General features: G+C 42.5%; 1 protein-coding gene across 4 annotated transcripts in view; it reads right to left on the bottom strand.

Moving 5' to 3' along the window:
• KANK1 (KN motif and ankyrin repeat domains 1) overlaps positions 1-17,741 on the bottom strand; it is a 201,327-nt gene that overhangs the window by 115,204 nt on the left and 68,382 nt on the right. The gene's annotated exons all lie outside the window — the stretch shown is intronic.

Here is a 17,741-nt window from a genome sequence, read left to right as displayed (position 1 = left end):
GTGCAATGAGGAAGTAAGCAGGCATGGTGAAATATGTTGTGATGTATCTGCAATCATTTTATATAAAATGTCCATTTATGGCCAGAGTGACCACAACTCTACACCGAAGCTCTGTCGTAGTCCCATACAGCAGCAGGCAGCTCCCAGTGCGGCGATCTAGAAAGATGTTACAATCTCCACCATTGATGTTACACGAATATCTTCAGGATTTTCCCTGAGCTTGTCCATTAGTGTGGTCTAGTGGATAGAGCACGAGCCTGGGAGTCTGAAGGTCAAGGGTTCTGATCCTGGCTCTGCCACTGTCTGCTGTGTGACCTTAGGCAAGTCTCTTCACTTCTCTGTGTTTCATTTACCTCATCGGTAAAATGGGGATTGAGATGGTGAGCCCCACGTGGGGCAAGGGCTGTGTCCAACCTGATTTGCTTGTATCCACCTCAGCGCTTAGAACTGGGCCTGGCACATAGTAAGCACTTAAATACCATGATTATTACACAAGACACTCTATGTCAGGCAGAAATCTTCACCACAGTTAGCACTGCCCCGCTTCTAGCTGTTTTCATCCATTTCCCCCACCCATAGTAAGGTGCGGGTTGGACTTCAGGGTGGTGGGGAAGAAAGGAAGTCCTGGCTATACTTCTGAATGGTGGATGCTTCAACTAGAGGTGCCAGACTTCTTGTCTAAATCAAAAGTTATGCCCTTAACTGAGAGTGACCTTTAGTTATTGCCTAATCAGCCCCAAAGTTTCCATATGTTGTTTATTCCCTGGAAGGCTCAAAGGAAAAGCGACTATGGTGATATCAGTTGATTGATGGTATTTACTGAGTGCTACATGTAAGAGCTTGGGAGAGTACAATATAACAGAGTTGACAGACGTTCCCTGCCCATCAGAAGCTTACAGTCTAGAGCAGGAGACAGACATTAATATAAATTACAGATACACATAAAAGGGCTGTGGGGCTCTGGGCGGGGTGAAAATCAAGTGTTTAAAGGGAACAGTTCCGAGTGCAAGGGCAATGCAGCAGGGAGAGGGAGTAGAGGAAATGAGGATTTAGTCAAGGACTGCCTCTTTGAGGAGACACGATTTTAATAAGTCTTTGAAGGTGGGAAGAGTGGTATTTGAGGGGGGAAATTTTGCTAATGGTAATGGGTATCCTAACAGATTGAAAGAGTTACACTTAGCTAAACACCTAACAGCTTTAGGAGAATAACTTACATATGGGAAGAAACAAATTGTCCTACCTTTCCTTCCTACCTAAAGATCCCAGCTTCCTTAAAGCCAGAATATACCTTTATTTAAATGTCAATGTCAATAATAAAAGCCTGCTCAAATGTATTTAAATATAGATGGTGTTCAAACTTTAAAATCAAGTGACAAGATTATTGCCCCAATCCCATTCCTATATAAAAGCAACCAAATGTGCCTGGAGGTAGCAGGGGATGCAAATTGCTCTTCTCACCAGAACTATCCTCCTTCTCCTCTAGAAGCAGACACTGGAAAGCTGGTGGGGAAAAGGAAGGCTAGGAGTAGGCTGATGGGAAGCAGAGGATAGGAAGGCCATAGCCATAAAAGACAGACCAGATATCGCCCCATTTCCAATCTGTGTGACACACTCATTGACGAAATCAAGCTTTCTTTTGACATGCGTAAATGTTTTAAAGGGTTGGGGAGGGCAAAAGTAATGTCAAAGAAGTTTTCTTCCATGACCCAATTTATATCTGTACTGATAGTATATCTACACTGATAGTAAATTCAGTCCGTCAAAAAGTTTTATCAAGCAAATATCTTGGTTAGTTCACAGATTTAACTATGTACAACGTTCTTACAAGAGTGAGAGTAGGATTTGAAACAAAGCAAAAGCATTAAAGTACCAAGCTTCTTAAATCCTAGCTGCAATTCACTTTGAATCAAGGTGTTATAAGGTTTCCCCTTCTGCCTCCCCTATTCCTCCCCCCATCCACCCCAAAAGAAGTGTGGACTAGGATAAAACAACTCAGAAACTGAGTTTTTGATGCTAAACCCCTAGGGTAACAGCTAACTAGTTTGCAGCTGGCTGTTTCCACTGACAGTAGACTTAAGGGAGCAAACAGAACAAGAATATCAACTAGGAAAACATGGGCCATTCTATATTGAGTGTTAGCAATGACAGCTTCTAATTGCCATTTCATTACAAAGATAATTAAGTGTTGCGCTAATGATTCTACCATTGAGAAATAAATTTTCACAAGCTACTTTAAATCACTTTGATAACCTGCTGTTTCCAGATGATGAGTTTAAAAAAAACAAAACAACAAGGGTTGATGAGCAGGTGTGTAATTAGCAAACACAGTAAAGGAGACAGAAAAGTACTGTGATTGTTTGTTTTAGTCTGTTTGATGTCCAAAAAGAACATACAAAGCAGACGGCATCTGACAGGGGTATTTTTGTTTGATCGGTGAACTACACAGCAATATTTTGAGCCCTGCTAATGAATGCTAATAACATTTAGAAGGGGAAGAAAAGGCAATTTCAGCTCTAGATTGCACTATAATAAGAGTCAAGAAAGTAAGAAAGGTAGAAATTTTTTTTAAAAAATCAAGAAATGTGTTCTCAAGTGAATCATTTGAAATAGGAAGGTTACAGACATCCCTAAGCCTTGGGCCCTAGTGCTATTTAAAACTTACTAAAAATTCTGGTGTCCTCTCTCTGGTACGAATGGGAACTGGAACTTGGAACTGCTCTAGGAGGGGTCCATTAGAAATTTGATCGGACCCTAAAATCTCAACAAGAAAATAGATTCAGGGAGTCATGCTGAAGGATTGAGTATACTAAAAAAAGACAGAACTACAAGATCTGCTAATATGCTACATCTCTAATAAATCATTAAAGCTTTGTGGGTTTTGTTTTTTTAATGGCATTATGGGCACTGTACTAAGTGCTGAAGTAGATACAAGATAATCGCGTTGGACACAGTCCCTATTCCACTTAGGGCTTACAGTCTTAATCCCCATTTTCCAAATGAGGAAACTGAGGCATAGAGAAGTTAAGTGACTTGCCCAAAATCACATAGCAGGCAAGTGGCAGAGCCAGGAGTAGAACCCAGGTCCTCTGATTCCCAGCCCCATGCTCTTTTCAACAGGCCACACTGCTTTCCTATTTTGGTGTTTGCATGGCACTCTTTTGGTTCTGGGGCAAAGCAGCAGCATAGGTTAGTGGATAGGGCACAGGCCTGGGAGTCAGAAGAACCTGCATTCTAATCTCGGCTCTGCCACACGTTTGCTGTGTGACCTTGGGCAACTCACTTAACTTCTCTGGGTCTCAGTTACATCATCTGTAAAATGGGGATTAAGAAAGTGAGCCCTATGTGAGACAGGGACTTGGTCCAACTTGATTAACTTGTATCTACCCCAGTGCTTAGGACAGTGCTTGGCACATAAGTGCTTAACGAGTACCATAATAATAATAATTGTTATTATTATAACCTAAGAGTTCTCACTGGCTGCTGTTTAGGAATTGCCACTATTTGCATGTAATATCTGCAGGAAATGTGCTCCTTGAAACCAGGAAATGTGTCTTCTATTGTACTTTCCCAAGTGTTTAGAGCAGTACTTTACACAAATCTACACATGAACGATCAAAATAAGGAGGTTAAGAAACAAATAAGCAGAAGCGGCATGGCTCAGTGGAAAGAGCACAGGCCTTGGAGTCAGAAGTCATGGGTTCATATCCTAGCTCCGCCAATTGTCAGCTGTGTGACTTTGGGCAAGTCACTTCACTTCTCTGGGTCTCAGGTCCCTCATCTGTAAAATGGGGATGAAAACTGTGAGCCCCATGTGGGACAACCTGATCACCTTGTAACCTCCCCAGCGCTTAGAACAGTGCTGTGCACATAGTAAGCACTTAATAAATGCCATTATTATTATTATTAGTATTAAATAAAAAGATAAACTGGCATAGGAGGAACAGATGGGAGGTGGTGTTGGTGTTTGGGGGGGGGGGAAGGGGGGGGAACGGAGAGGGAGAGAAAGAGACATGGCCTCTTGTCCCATGCAGCAGATCCCCAAGGTCCCTTTCTCCAATAAGCAACAATAACATGGGCTCTCAGCAGGTCCCCTTGCACCAGACTTCAAGGGCCTGCAGCAAGGAAGGAGGAGCGTCCTAGTCCCCCCTCAATCCATCAGGACTCCCATCAGCCCCCTGTTCTCCAGCCAGGCATGTGAGGAGAGGAGCAGCAGCAGCATGAGTCGTCCTCAACTTTCAGAATGTTGGGAAAACTGTGTGACTGTGGCCAAGGCTGTGGCTGATGGACTCTGAGCTGCAAGGAGCTGGAAATGCCACTCCTCTTGTCCTCTATATCGTTTCCATATTTTTGTTTCATCCTTCCTTATGTGTCATCCATTCCTTCTCTCATTCCTTATTTTAAGTTTGGGAGCCCCCTGGGGGCCAGGGTCTGTGTCAAATTCCCAATGAATGCGAACAGTAATTGTGGTATTTGTTAAGTACTAACTATGTGCCAATTGCTGTGCTAAGCTCTGCAGTAGATACAATCAGATCAGACACAGAGAAAGCACTTAATAAATATCATTGCTATAGGAGTTATTGCTCCCTAAATCTTAAAGTGGTGCTACACATTTTTAGGGTACCTTGAACAAGAAGGTATCATCTGGGAGATGGTCCATTAACTGCTGAAATCCCCGTTTTTTAAAAAAAAATCAAAATCAAAACAAAGAATTTGGAGGATTATCAGAAGTCCATAAAGGTATTAGTCAAAGTAGGATGATAATAATAGTTGTTGTTTAGTGCTTTCTATGTGCCAAACACTGTTCTAAGCTCTGGAGTAGATACAAGTTAGTCACGTTGGACATAGTCTTTGTCCCACATGGGGCTCCCAGTCTAGATAGAAGGGTAGAAGTTAATCCTCATTTTACAGAGGAGGTGACTGGCACAGAGAAGTTAAGTGACTTGCCCAAGGTCACACAGCAGACACATGACAGAGTCAGGATTAGAAGCCAGGTCCTCTGACTCCCAGGCCTCTGCTCTATCCATTAGGCCGCACTGCTTCTCATAAGGATGCCTCTCATCACTTTATGAGAGGATGCGGAAGGGGAAGGTGTGGTCCAGGGGAAGAGGAGATAAAGCAACAAGGTGAGATTTCCTAATCTTTCCATATGCAAACAGCAATGATTAACAATGCAGAATTGTGCAGAGTTGTACAGAGTACACATTCAAAACTGTTAATGACTGTTGATGCTTGGAGCCAGTTAAGCATCTGCAAGATTTATTTTATGATAACGGTTACCACATTTCATCACAGACATGACTTGGAAACATTTATGTGGGCACACATACACATTAAAAACTGTGAGACAAATAACCACTTTGAATTACAGCCTCTCATTAAAGATTGTGAGCTCACTGTGGGCAGGGAATGTCACTGTTGTATTTTCCCAAGTGCTTAGTACAGTGCTCTTCACCCAGTAAGCACTTAATACAACTGAATGAATGAATTATAGCTCAATGGGGTGTTTCTCCAGAAGAGAAAATCTTCTATCCACCCACCAATAGGGAGGTGGTGCAATTACATCCCTTCCCAGGTTTGGAGAATTATGCCCCCCAAAAAATTATAAGGAAATGTTCAATCAGCTAAAATGTTCACATACTCTTTTCTCAAACTAAGTTAGTGTTGAAAATTTAGAGCATTGAGTCCTGTGGTTAGCATATGATTTACTCAAAGTAGCTACTGCATTAGATTGTAAGCACCTTGAGGGAAGAGACTAGAAAATTTTTTTTAAGAGCCTTCATCCCAGTTGGGAAAATTTACTGAAAGGATTTCATCTAATTGGCTTCGAGTACAGCTCAACAACTGCACCAACAACCATTTTTCTGTTTCATTTCCTGAATGCTTATACTTGAAAAAACACACAGAGACACCTGCCTTCTGGCAGTCCAATAACGAACAACACCTGTGGGTACAGTAAAAATTAAAATGACGAGACACACAATCCCAAACTTCTATTCGATATACCAAAACTCATGCTATAATTTCACAACAATTGCCCTAAATTTAATTATATCATCTCTACTCATGATTGGTCCCAATCCATGGGTCAATTTCTACCAAAAATATCTTTCTGTACCTGATCAGAGAAGTCACACCCTGCTCTATTGTTGTTGAAATAGAGTTAAAGTTGTATGAATTCTTTAATCCTTAAAAGAAAAGCCCACAAAAAGTTTGGGTTGGACAACCAAGAGAAATAAAAGTGGACTTCTAATTAGCCATCCTTTTCAGTTTTAACAACTGTGTTTCTTGTTTTCAAAGAGCTATTATTTTGACTATCTGTCCCATTAAATTGTAAGAGCCTAATCATAGGGAGTATGCATCTTTTTTCTGGTGTACTCTCCCAACCACTCAGTTAGTACTTAACATTCAGCAGGTGTCCAATACTTTGGAGATTGAATGTTTTCAATCAATCATATTTAATGAACACTTACTGTGTGCAGGGCACCATACTAAGAGCTTAGGAGAGTATAACAGACACATTCCCTGCCCCCAGTGAGCTTAAAGTCTATAATGGGGGGGGCCCCACAGGGCAGGGGAGAAGAGAGAAGGGGAGTGTCTCATACCTGCTAATTATACTTCTTATATTTCTAGGAGAAAAGCACAAAATTACAAAATAGATCTGTCACATACTGTATCTGATTTTGCAATGGAAAGAGCAAGAAAACATTTATCTATAAAAATTACTAATTAGAATACTAAAAATAAATTTGCAAAGTTTATTACATAAATTATTCAATAAAATATGGACAGAAGACACCAAATACAAAATTTGTACAACTGCTCACTAAAGATATAACCAAACCCTAGGCTAAAGATGAAATTTATACAAAAGCACCCAAGTTTTCACTGACAGACTTTATTCAATTGTTACAGTGCTTTTCCTCCAAGGAATATATTAGTCAATGGTATTTATCGAGTGTTTACTGTGTGCAGCACTGTACTAAGTGCTTGGGAAAGTATAATATGACAAAGTTGGTAGACACATTCCCTGCCCACAAGAAGCTTTTATCTAGAAGGTATACTGTTAATAATTCATAATTGTGGCACATGTTAAGCATTTTCTTTGTGTCAAACACTATACTAAGTACTGGGGTAGATATAAGATAGTCAAGTCCCACATAGGAATCAGTCTAAGTAGCAGGGAGAACAGGTATTGAATCCCCATTTTCAGATGAGGGAACTGAGGCACAGAGAAGTGATTTGCCCAAGGTTACAAGGCAGGTTAAGTGGACAAGCTAGGATAGAACCCAAGTCCTCAGTCTCAGGCCTATGCTCTTTCCACTAAGCATGCTGCTTCTCCCTGTTCAAATTAACTCTCAAATTGTAAACAAAAAATTTCACTTTGAACATTCAAGTGAAAGTGCCTGAGATTAAACATGAGTTGGAGGAGCACTGTGGCACCACAGATATTTCCGGTACCCACAATTTTGCCCCAGGACTAGGCAAAGTGCTTGACTGCTTTCTTTCAGGGTGGAACCCACATCTAGGTGTGTTCAGGATAGTTATAATACAGGTGATCAGGAAACTGGGTGGAAAAAAGACTTTGTACAAGAATCGACAGACCCTCGTGAATTGCCATTAAACCAAACTGGTGCTTAACACTCAACTATCTGCTGTCAGATGTATTCCAATGTAACACATTCAACTGCATGATTATTCTAAAAGGAACAACAGGAGCAAAAGAACACATGGGAGAAGCAAAATCAGTATGGTTCCTGAAAAGCACTTGTGAAGACTCATGATTTCAAAATCTGGATCCGGATGTTTGTTCCTAGGCATGAAAGGCTTTGGAATCAAATAGTTGAAATACCTGGAGTGCTTACTTCACATTAGTCCCTGTCCCACGCATGACTCACAGTCTTAATCCCCATTTTACATATGAGGTAACTGAGGCACAGAGAAGTGAAATGACTTGCCCAAGGTCACACAGCAGACAAGTGGTAGAGCCGGGATTAGAACCCAGGTCCTTCTGACTTCCTGGTCATGTTCTATGCACTAGGCAACACTGCTTCCCAATGGGTAGCATAATACCATTCTCACTGGCAGCTATACAACTTGCATCTGTCGTCTCCCCCATTAGATTGCAAAATACTTGAGGGCAGGGCCTGGCTCTTCTACTTTTATGTTTTCTCAAGCGCCTAAAATAGAGTTCTGCACACAGTACGTGCTCGATAAATACTGATGATGATGCTCATGAATACCACCCAACCCTCACAAGTTGGTCTAATGCAGCACTAAAAAGGATCATACCACACTCTGCAAATATTAAGTGTTACAAGAATCCTCAATAATCACATCACGGCTGACATACAATTTATAGTCACAAAACCATAAAACATGCCCTAGATGATTCACCATACATCATATGCCGTCGATCTAAGCCAGAGGTAACTGGAGTGGCTACGAGAAAAAGGAATTTCATCACCACCCAAAGAGCCATCAGAAGTGTCTCCTGAGTGACAGTGCAACAAGGCAAGACTGCTCTGTTGAAGCACAAATTCAGGAAATTGGGAGGGGCACTACATCTGGCAGGCCTGGCCTGTAGCCCTTCATCCTAGCCCACGCTCCTGTCCATCACAGTCTGGAATTCTCAGGTTGCAAGAGGATGAGAGAGTGGGCATGGCAAGCAGTAGGAGGGGCCCAGGAATCAGCCCCCACACCAATTCTTTGTGGCAGCTCATGGGAACACACGAGCCTAGGCGTACCAGTACACCCACTGGGACTGCAAGTCCCAGCAGGTCACAGGGACAAGCATAGATGTGTGATGCATCACACAGGTGCACCTCCACCCCCACCATAACTTAGCCCTGGCCTGGCCCAAGACAGGTCTCAGGTCGGGCTAGCACAGGTCAGGTCAGACTACTGATTCTTGGCCCATCTGAGGCTCCTCCTGGAGAGGTTTTACTCATCCTTCTGAATTTGCCTTAGAACATAGCCACCCCTACAGATGCTCAACCAATTTACCATTTAAAAGCACAACCCAGAGTTGACCCTTGAGCCCCTTACTCTTGTTGGGATCATTCCTTTCCTGCCTCCCTTGTGGGCCCTGGACAGCTTAAGTCTGGCATTCCAACTCTGAACTTCTCTCTGAAAACTAATTCATTGAAAGTAGAGATAAAGTCACCAAGGGGAGTCCCCCTTCTGTGTATCAACAGAGTGTGCTATTTGCCTTCAGTTCTCCATGGATGACTGCCTTGCTACTTATTTGTACATCTGCTGTGGAGGTCCTTCCTTCTGATTGCTTGAGAAAGGAAACACTAACAAAATATGATGTGTCCAATGTCCAGGAATACTGCAACACAATGAAGTTGCTTAATCAGAAGTCTTCCAGCAACATGAAAGCAAGTTTGTGACACCAATGGGTGTGCGGTTTTCTGGATTTTCAGAATTTCTAGAGATTAAAGACACCTTTTATATTAAAATTATTTTAAAGTCTTATCCAGAGGCTTATTTTCTCCTCCAAGCAGAATGATGAATGATAACCTAGTAATAATAATGACGGCATTTGTTAAGCACTTACTATGTGCCAAGCATTGTTCTAAACACTGGAGGGATACAAGGTAATCAGGTTGTCCCACATGGGACTCATAGTCTTAACTCCCATTTTACAGATGAGGTAACTGAGGCCTAGAGAAGTTAACTGACTTGCCCAAAGTCACACAGCTGACAAGTGGCAGAGCTGGGATTAGAACCCATAACCTCTGACTCCCAAGCCTGATGAGTGCATTACATCCAGAAATATTTGGCACTTTTAAAAATAGCCACTCACTTTAATACTGTCACCTGGAGCCACAGAAGAGGACATAAATATATTTTTGCTTAAAAACTGATACTGAAGCTAGGTGGTACTGTCTCAAGCTTTTGTATCTACCCTTTACTCTTTCAAGTCTAGCCTTATTCATAGAAAAGCATCCTAATTAGTTTGCTGCCAGGTATTTGAGGCAGACCCATCCATCCAGTGATCTCACACACACTAAAACCCATAAGAAAACTGCTATATTTGGCCTTTTTTTTTCCTTAAGATCACTACTATTTGCTAGTTTGTGGTAAGCAGCATTTATTCATGGCCCTGGTTGTTTCATTAAAGATGATGCCATCGGAGACACTGCTTTTTGCTTTTTCCCAAATTACCATTATAACCCCCATGATAACCACTGCCCACATTCTTGCCTTCAGACAACAGGAAACTCTTTCAAAAAGTTGAGGACAGATATTTCTTTCTTTCCCTATCTACTGCCTAAGGAAGCTCTTTGTTGCTAATTAAAATGTATGTGGTTTGGCACTACAACCCCCCCTCTAGATTGTAAGCTCCTTGTAGGCAGGGGACATGTCTACCAACTCTGTTGTATTGTACTCTCCCAAGCACTTAGTACAGTGCTCTGCACATAGTAAGTACTCAATAACATGAGATGCAGCATGGCCTAGTGGAGAGAGCATGGCTCCAGGAGTCAGAGGACCTGGGTTTCTAATCCCAGCTATGCCATTTATCTGCTCTGTGACCTTGGGTAGGTCACTTAACTTCTCTGTGGCTCCGTTACCTCATTTATAAAATGGGGATTAAGACTGTGAGCCCTATGTGAGACAGAGACCAAATCCAATCCAACTATTTTATATTTTCCACAGCAATCAGTTCAGCGCCTGGAACATATTAAGCACTTAAATATCACTGAAAATAGTAAAATAAATAAATAAGTAAATGCCACTGATTGACACTCAGCAGCAACACCCCTTCCCAATTTAGAAATGGCAGATAAAAATAACATGGAGAGTCCCTGATAAACTGAGGCTAAATTGCCCCTCATCAAGACCAAAGGGAAAGAGCAGAGGGAAATTGGAAGGAAAGTACTGTTTGAAGAGGTCCTACAATTTACCTTGTGCTCACTCTGACTATACCTGGACTATTAAAATATTTTCCATTTCAGTTCCTTCATGAGACTGATTACTAGATTAAGTTTCACTGTTGAAGAAGAATGGGAATAAGTTGACCTACGTATATTTGTGTGTTTTTCAATTTTTTGTTTACCTTTGCATTTTTACTTTTATTTTAGCATTGATCTGCAACAAACTGGAGTATAATGGCAATTTTGTTCACTACATTAAAAAAAACTGCAACAGGTCCAGAAAACAGCAACAAAAATATTTGAAGGGATAGAAAACAGATCCTTTATGTAGGGGTTAGGGGAATTTGGGTTGCTTATTCTGAAGATAAAAAGGCTAAACAATGACTTAATATGGGTCTTCATGCAAATGAAGGGTTGTAAGAAAAGGATGCTAGTCTTCCACTTTACAGAGAAACAAACACGTTTTGTTGTCTGTCTCCCCCTTCTAGACTGTGAGCCCGTTGTTGGGTAGGGACCATCTTTATATGTTGCCAACTTGTACTTCCCAAGTGCTCAGTACAGTGCTCTGCACACAGTAAGTGCTCAATAAATATGATTGAATGAATGAATGAACAAACAAGAGGAAATCAACAAGCCCAAACAGGAGACATTGACAGAGATCTAGAAATAAGGAAGATCTTCTTCCTTCTTCAACAGCTAAAACAGGGGGACAGGCTCACAATAGACGTTGTGGATTCTTCCCTATATCTAGAGATTGTTAAGAAAAGAATAGCTACTGATCATTCTTGGATGGTTTGGCATATACCTGATAAGGTGGGGGGGGGGGGGGGCGCACACTGCAGGGGTGTGAAGAAGAGACAGAATTAGAAGGCCTCTTGTGGTCCACTCCAGTTCTAAGGCAAATATTCTCAGGTGAAGCAGATGAAAGACAGTTTTAACCTCCACTTTAATACGTCGAGAACTATAGATCCATAAGGCCTAAAATACAAAATGGAAATGGTAGAGCCAAGAGAAATTTTGCTCCATTCATCAACCGTGACATCACAGCCACCTCACTCATGGCATAATAATAAAGATGGCAATTGTTAAGCGCTTACTATGTGCAAAGCAATCAATCAATCACATTTGATTGATTGAACAAAGCACTGTTCTAAGTGCTGGGGAGGATACAAGGTGATCAGGTTGTCCCACGTGGGGCTCACAGTCTTAATCCTCATTTTACAGATGAGGTAACTGAGGCCCAGAAAACTTAAGTGACTTGCCCAAAGTCACACAGCTGACAATTGGCAGAACCGGGATTTGAACCCATGACCTCTGACTCCCAAGTCCGTGCTCTTTCCACTGAGCAATGCAGCATGCTGGAATATGCCTTAGGTTGGAGATTAGGTGAACTGCCTTCTAAACCAGAGATGGGTTCATTGCTTCCTTGGGTTCATTGCTTTTCAGCAACGGTCATTCAATAATATTTATTGGGCACTTACTCCAGAAACAAGAGATGTGGTCCCTGGCCTCAAGGGGTTACTTTCTAATGGGGGAAGAGACAGGGAGATAAATTCTTTACAAGCAGTGAGAACAAGAGGAAGATCAAGGATAGAACAGAGAATGTGTCAGGACGAAATAGCTGAATAATTGAATGTACAATTGAATGTAAATATGTATATTTGTTCTGAGGTCATAAGTAAATAAGTGTTAAGGGCATGGTTCATTCATTCAATCATTACTGTTGTTGGGTTGATGTAACCCTGAGTATTGGGAATGAGTCTGGGAAGGCTTCTTGGAATGAGTGGTGTTTTAGAAGGGTTTTAAAGATGGGCAGAGCTGTCCCCAGGAAGATTTGAGGGAGTGGGGAGGGGGGCATTGCATACCACTCAACTCAGGTTCATTGAAATTGTGACTGAGGTTTGTGACCCTGAACAGAAGTGTAGAATGTGGGCAGGGAACATGTCTAGACTGTGAGCCCACTGTTGGGTAAGGATTGTCTCTATTTGTTGCTGAATTTACTGTCCAAGTGCTTAGTACAGTGCTCTGCACACAGTAAGCGCTCAATACGACTGAATGTATGAATGTCTACCAACTCTGTTGTCCTGTAATAATAATAATAGTAATGGTATTTTTTTATGTGCCAAGCACTGTTCTAAGCACTGGGGTAGATACAAGGTAATCAGGTTGTCCCACGGAGACCTCAGTCTTAATCACCATTTTACAGATAAGGTAACGGAGGCACCGAGAAGTTAAAGTGACCTGCCCAAAGTCACACAACTGACAAGTGGCAGAGGTGGCATTAGAACCCACGTCCTCTGACTCCCAAGCCTGGGATCTTTCCACTAAGCCATGCTGTATGCTCCCAAGCGCTTAGTACAGTCCTCTGCACACTTTAAGTGCTCAATAAATTCTACTGATTGATTGATTCATTCATTCAGGGAGCTCTGATCCTGACCACCCTCCCAGGACTGACTGCTACTGATTCTTGGCTTTGCCCACACAGAATAAAGGGGAGTCCAAGAAGAAGGAGATAAAAATGTTTTCATTTTCCTTCACACTCTCTCAAACTCAAAAACCTGCCAGAGTTAAGAAAGGGAAGAAGAAACAAACCAAACCAGAAAACAGCAGGGAAAGCTAGGTTTATGAAAAAACAAAGTCAGAATCTTTTCACTTAGAAACTCAATTTGCATCCTTGTGAGACTGCGTTAGGATAGAGAATGCCTCTGCTTCCTTTCAAGTCAAATTTTCAAAGCTCTAACACAAGGATTATAAATTCTCAGTCCTATTCTATTCAAGTTTTATTTCACCATTTTCCAAAACCATTTTCATACATCATCAGCTAGGCATTACAATATGCATTATACATGCTGGGGTGGAGATTTTAAACAGAATTGCACAAGAGTCATAAGATGGCTGGTGAAAGTCCAATTTTTAAAAACTTTCAAACGGGGACTGGAATACTTTTCAACTTAGATCCTTTCGATCAAGCATGTAGTTTTCAAGGGCAAGGAAATTGAGTGCACCTGATGATCATGTTAGTCATTTTCCCCAAGTACATATCCCATGGGGATACTGGATTATAGCTTTATCTTACTACCTCAGCACTTCTCTGTCAGTAGTGTGACATGTAAGTGGATAGCAGGAGACTTACCTTAAAAGGAAATCGGTAGTGTGGGTTCAATTTAATTTTGGTTACTTCGAATTCTCCTTGCCAAGATGGAAAGCTTGCAGATTCATAAGTGGAAAGTTGGTCAGCCACATTTAGAATTTACAAACACTGAGGGTTGGGTTTTTTGTTATTTTGCCAGCAAGAACTGACATACATAGCACCTTGCCTTTCTCTTGGATTGTGAACCTGGGATGGGGTGGATTCTTCATTGATTCATTCAATCATATTTATTGAGCGCTTACTGTGTGCAGAGCACTGTACTAAGCGCTTGGGAAGTACAAGTTGGCAACATAGAGAAACGGTTCCTACCCAACAGCGGGCTCACAGTCTAGAAGGGGGAGACAGACAACAAAACATATCAACAAAATAAAATAAATATTATAAATGTGTACAAGTAAAATAGAGTAATAAATATGTACAAACATATATACATATATACAGGTGTTGTGGGGAGGAGAAGGAGGTAAGGCGGGGGGATGGGGAGGGGGAGGAGGCGGAGAGGAAGGAGGGGGCTCAGTCTGGGAAGGCCTCCTGGAGGAGGTGAACTTCCTACTTCTCTGGGCCTCAGTTCCCTCATCAGGAAAATGGGGAATAATAATAATAATAATGATAACATTTATTAAGTGCTTACTATGTGCAAAGCACTTCTCTAAGCGCTGGGGGGGGGGGATACAGGGCAATCAGGTTGTCCCACGTGGGGCTTAGTCTTCATCCCCATTTTACAGATGAGGGAACTGAGACCCAGAGAAGTGAAGTGACTTGTTCAAGGTCACACAGCTGACAAGTGGCAGAGCTGGGATTTGAGCCCATGACCTCTGACTCCAAAGCCCGGGCTCTTATAAGTCTGTGTGCCCCCCCAACCCCACCCCCCGTGGGACAACTTGATTACCCTGTATCTACCCCAGCGTTTAGAACAGTGCTTTGCACATGGGATTAGGCAATTATGATTAAAAATCAAAACAAAAACACCCCTGGCATCAATAACATATCACTGGAAAATGAAGAATCCATCTCTCCTCCTCCCAACCCCCACCTCAGAATGGCACAACACAGCTCCTTATCTTCTCTGGAGAGATGAGCAGGGAAGTGTCAGTATAGTAGTGGAATGGCAAGGGTTGAACCCCCAGCAAGATCACAAGGAGACTAGGCCCATTACCAAGCCACCCAACTGAACAGTGTGTTGCAGGACTACCTCTAGCTGGCTGGACATATTCTTGAGGTGCCAGACCCCTGGACATCATAGCCAGGATGGAGCTTCTGGAGATGCTTATATTCTGAGGGGTTAAGGGCAAGCTGGGAGTGATACGGCTCTTCACATTACTTCTGGTAAACAAAAAAAATGCAGCTTAGCCCACGGACCACCAGGAATTTCCTCAGAATGCCCTGTGGGAGAGCGGCCCTAAGTGGGGAGGAAAAATAAAGAGGAAAGCATAGTATACATCTGCAGAAAACTTCAATCCACAGGGTTACTTCAGCCAGCTCCCTGCTACCCAGCCTGGCATGTCAGGCTCATTTATCCAGTCTGATGAATGAACAACCATGATATACAACTATCACCCTACTCCCCAACAAAAAATTTCAAACCAGCCAAATCAATGAATGCTGTGATGAAATTCTAACCTGCTCAGCTTTTCTGGCTTGAATTTCACAAGAAGCACTAGTTGAAATGCTTCCCTCAAGCACTGCAGATCTCAGGGCTTTGGTCCCAGCATGCACTGCACACCACAGACTGCCCACTTGGACATAAACTACTGCTGATCACACTCCAGACTTCTCCACTACTAATAATAGGAGCCCATTGTTGGGTAGGGACTGTCTCTATATGTTGCTGACTTGTACTTCCCAAACACTTAGTACAGTGCTCTGCAGACAGTAAACGCTCAATAAATACAATTGAATGAATGAATAATAATGATGGCATTTATTAAGTGCTTACTATGTGCAAAGCACTGTTTTAAGCGCTGGAGAGGTTACAAGGTAATCGGGTTGTCCCACCGGGGGCTCACAATCTTAATCCCCATTTTCCAGATGAGGTAACTGAGGCCCTGAGAAGTTAAGTGACTTGCCAAAAGTCACACAGCTGACAACTGGCAGAGCAGGATTTGAACCCCTGACCTCTGACTCCAAAGCCCGTGCTCTTTCCACTGAGCCACGCTGCTTTGCAGCGTGGCCATGTGATGGCCTTGGATTCCTTCGGGTACCTACCAATCCCCTCATGCTCCCAGGGCCCTCAACCTGACCTCCTCGCTGCCTTACCGAGATCCTGCACTGCTTCTCCTCCCCATCAGTGAGGAGCCTCCAACCCGACCCACCTTCCAGACCAGCAGGACAGGGAAAAAAAGCAGCTGCCCAGCCTGGCATCACCTCCACAAGACCTCAGGAAGGCTGTAGTGGCTGCTGCTAGAGCGCTCATCGTGGCCGTGGTTGGGACTGAGGGCTGGGAGCTCTGCTCCTCTAGCCACAGTTCCCTACAGATCTTGGTTTTTGTCTTGAAATGTTCTCTTAGTGTTTTATTTCATTGCTCCTAATGTATCTGTCATTAGTCTCCTCTCCCCCTTAATATTTTCAGATGATGAGCCCCCAGTGGGCAAGGGCCATATGTAATTCCCAATTGTGTACTCTTTCCCAGCACTTAGCACACAGAAAGAACTTGCCTGGAATGCCCTCCCTCTGCACATCCACCAAGCTGGCTCTCTTCCTCCCTTTGAAGCCCTACTGAGAGCTCACCTCCTCCAGGAGGCCTTCCCAGACTGAGCCCCTTTTTCCTCTCCTCCTCCCCCTCCCCCCCCACCCTACTTCCTTCCCCTCCCCACAGCACCTGTATATATGTTTGTACAGATTTATTACTCTATTTTACTTGTACATATCTACTATTCTATTTATTCTGTTAATGATGTGAATCTAGCTTTATTTCTGTTTATTCTGATGACTTGACACCTGTCCACATGTTTTGTTTTGTTGTCTGTCTCCCCCTTCTAGACTGTGAGCCTGGTGTTGGGTAGGGACCGTCTCTATATGTTGCCAACTTGTACTTCCCAAGCGCTTAGTACAGTGCTCTGTACACAGTAAGTGCTCAATAAATACGATTGAATGAATGAATATTACTATGATTACCCCTCCCCCTTCCTCTCCTCCTTCTCCTACAGTGAACACCCGTTGGTGGAGGTGTAAATGGCTTCATACCATCATTCCAAGCAGGCAGTTAAAGAACCCCAAAACCACAGGAGGCATGACAAAAGGCAAAAACCAAGACGACAAGTTACAAGAAGAGAGAAGAGCTGGATTCTGAAAGTACAATGGCCAATTTTTTAGGGAACTGAAAGACAGACTCAAAAAGAAACCCAACTAAAGAGGGACCACAAATGGTTCATGAGCAATGCAAATATCATTATTTGAGAGCTTTAACTTCAGCATAAAATGCCACAAGTAAACTAAAAGGACGTGATAAATGAAGATTAATGCATATTTCACCAAAGGGTATTAGTTACCATACGCAAAACAATCTGGACAAAGGTTTACACAGAAGCGCTCAATAAATGCGATTGAATGAATGAATGAACAAACTCCATTGTCAGGGCAGGATTAGATTACAAATAAACAGTGTTGGAAACAGGCCCATCCAAAGGTAATTACTTACAGCAATTGACATTAAAGAAAGTCTGCCAGTTGTTGGTCTAGCAGCTAGAAAGGCCAGAGAGTATACCTTTATG

The sequence above is a fragment of the Tachyglossus aculeatus genome, chromosome X4 (genome assembly GCF_015852505.1).
Source record: "Tachyglossus aculeatus isolate mTacAcu1 chromosome X4, mTacAcu1.pri, whole genome shotgun sequence".
NCBI lineage: Eukaryota > Metazoa > Chordata > Mammalia > Monotremata > Tachyglossidae > Tachyglossus > Tachyglossus aculeatus.
This window is presented reverse-complemented; position numbering and strand designations above follow the sequence as displayed.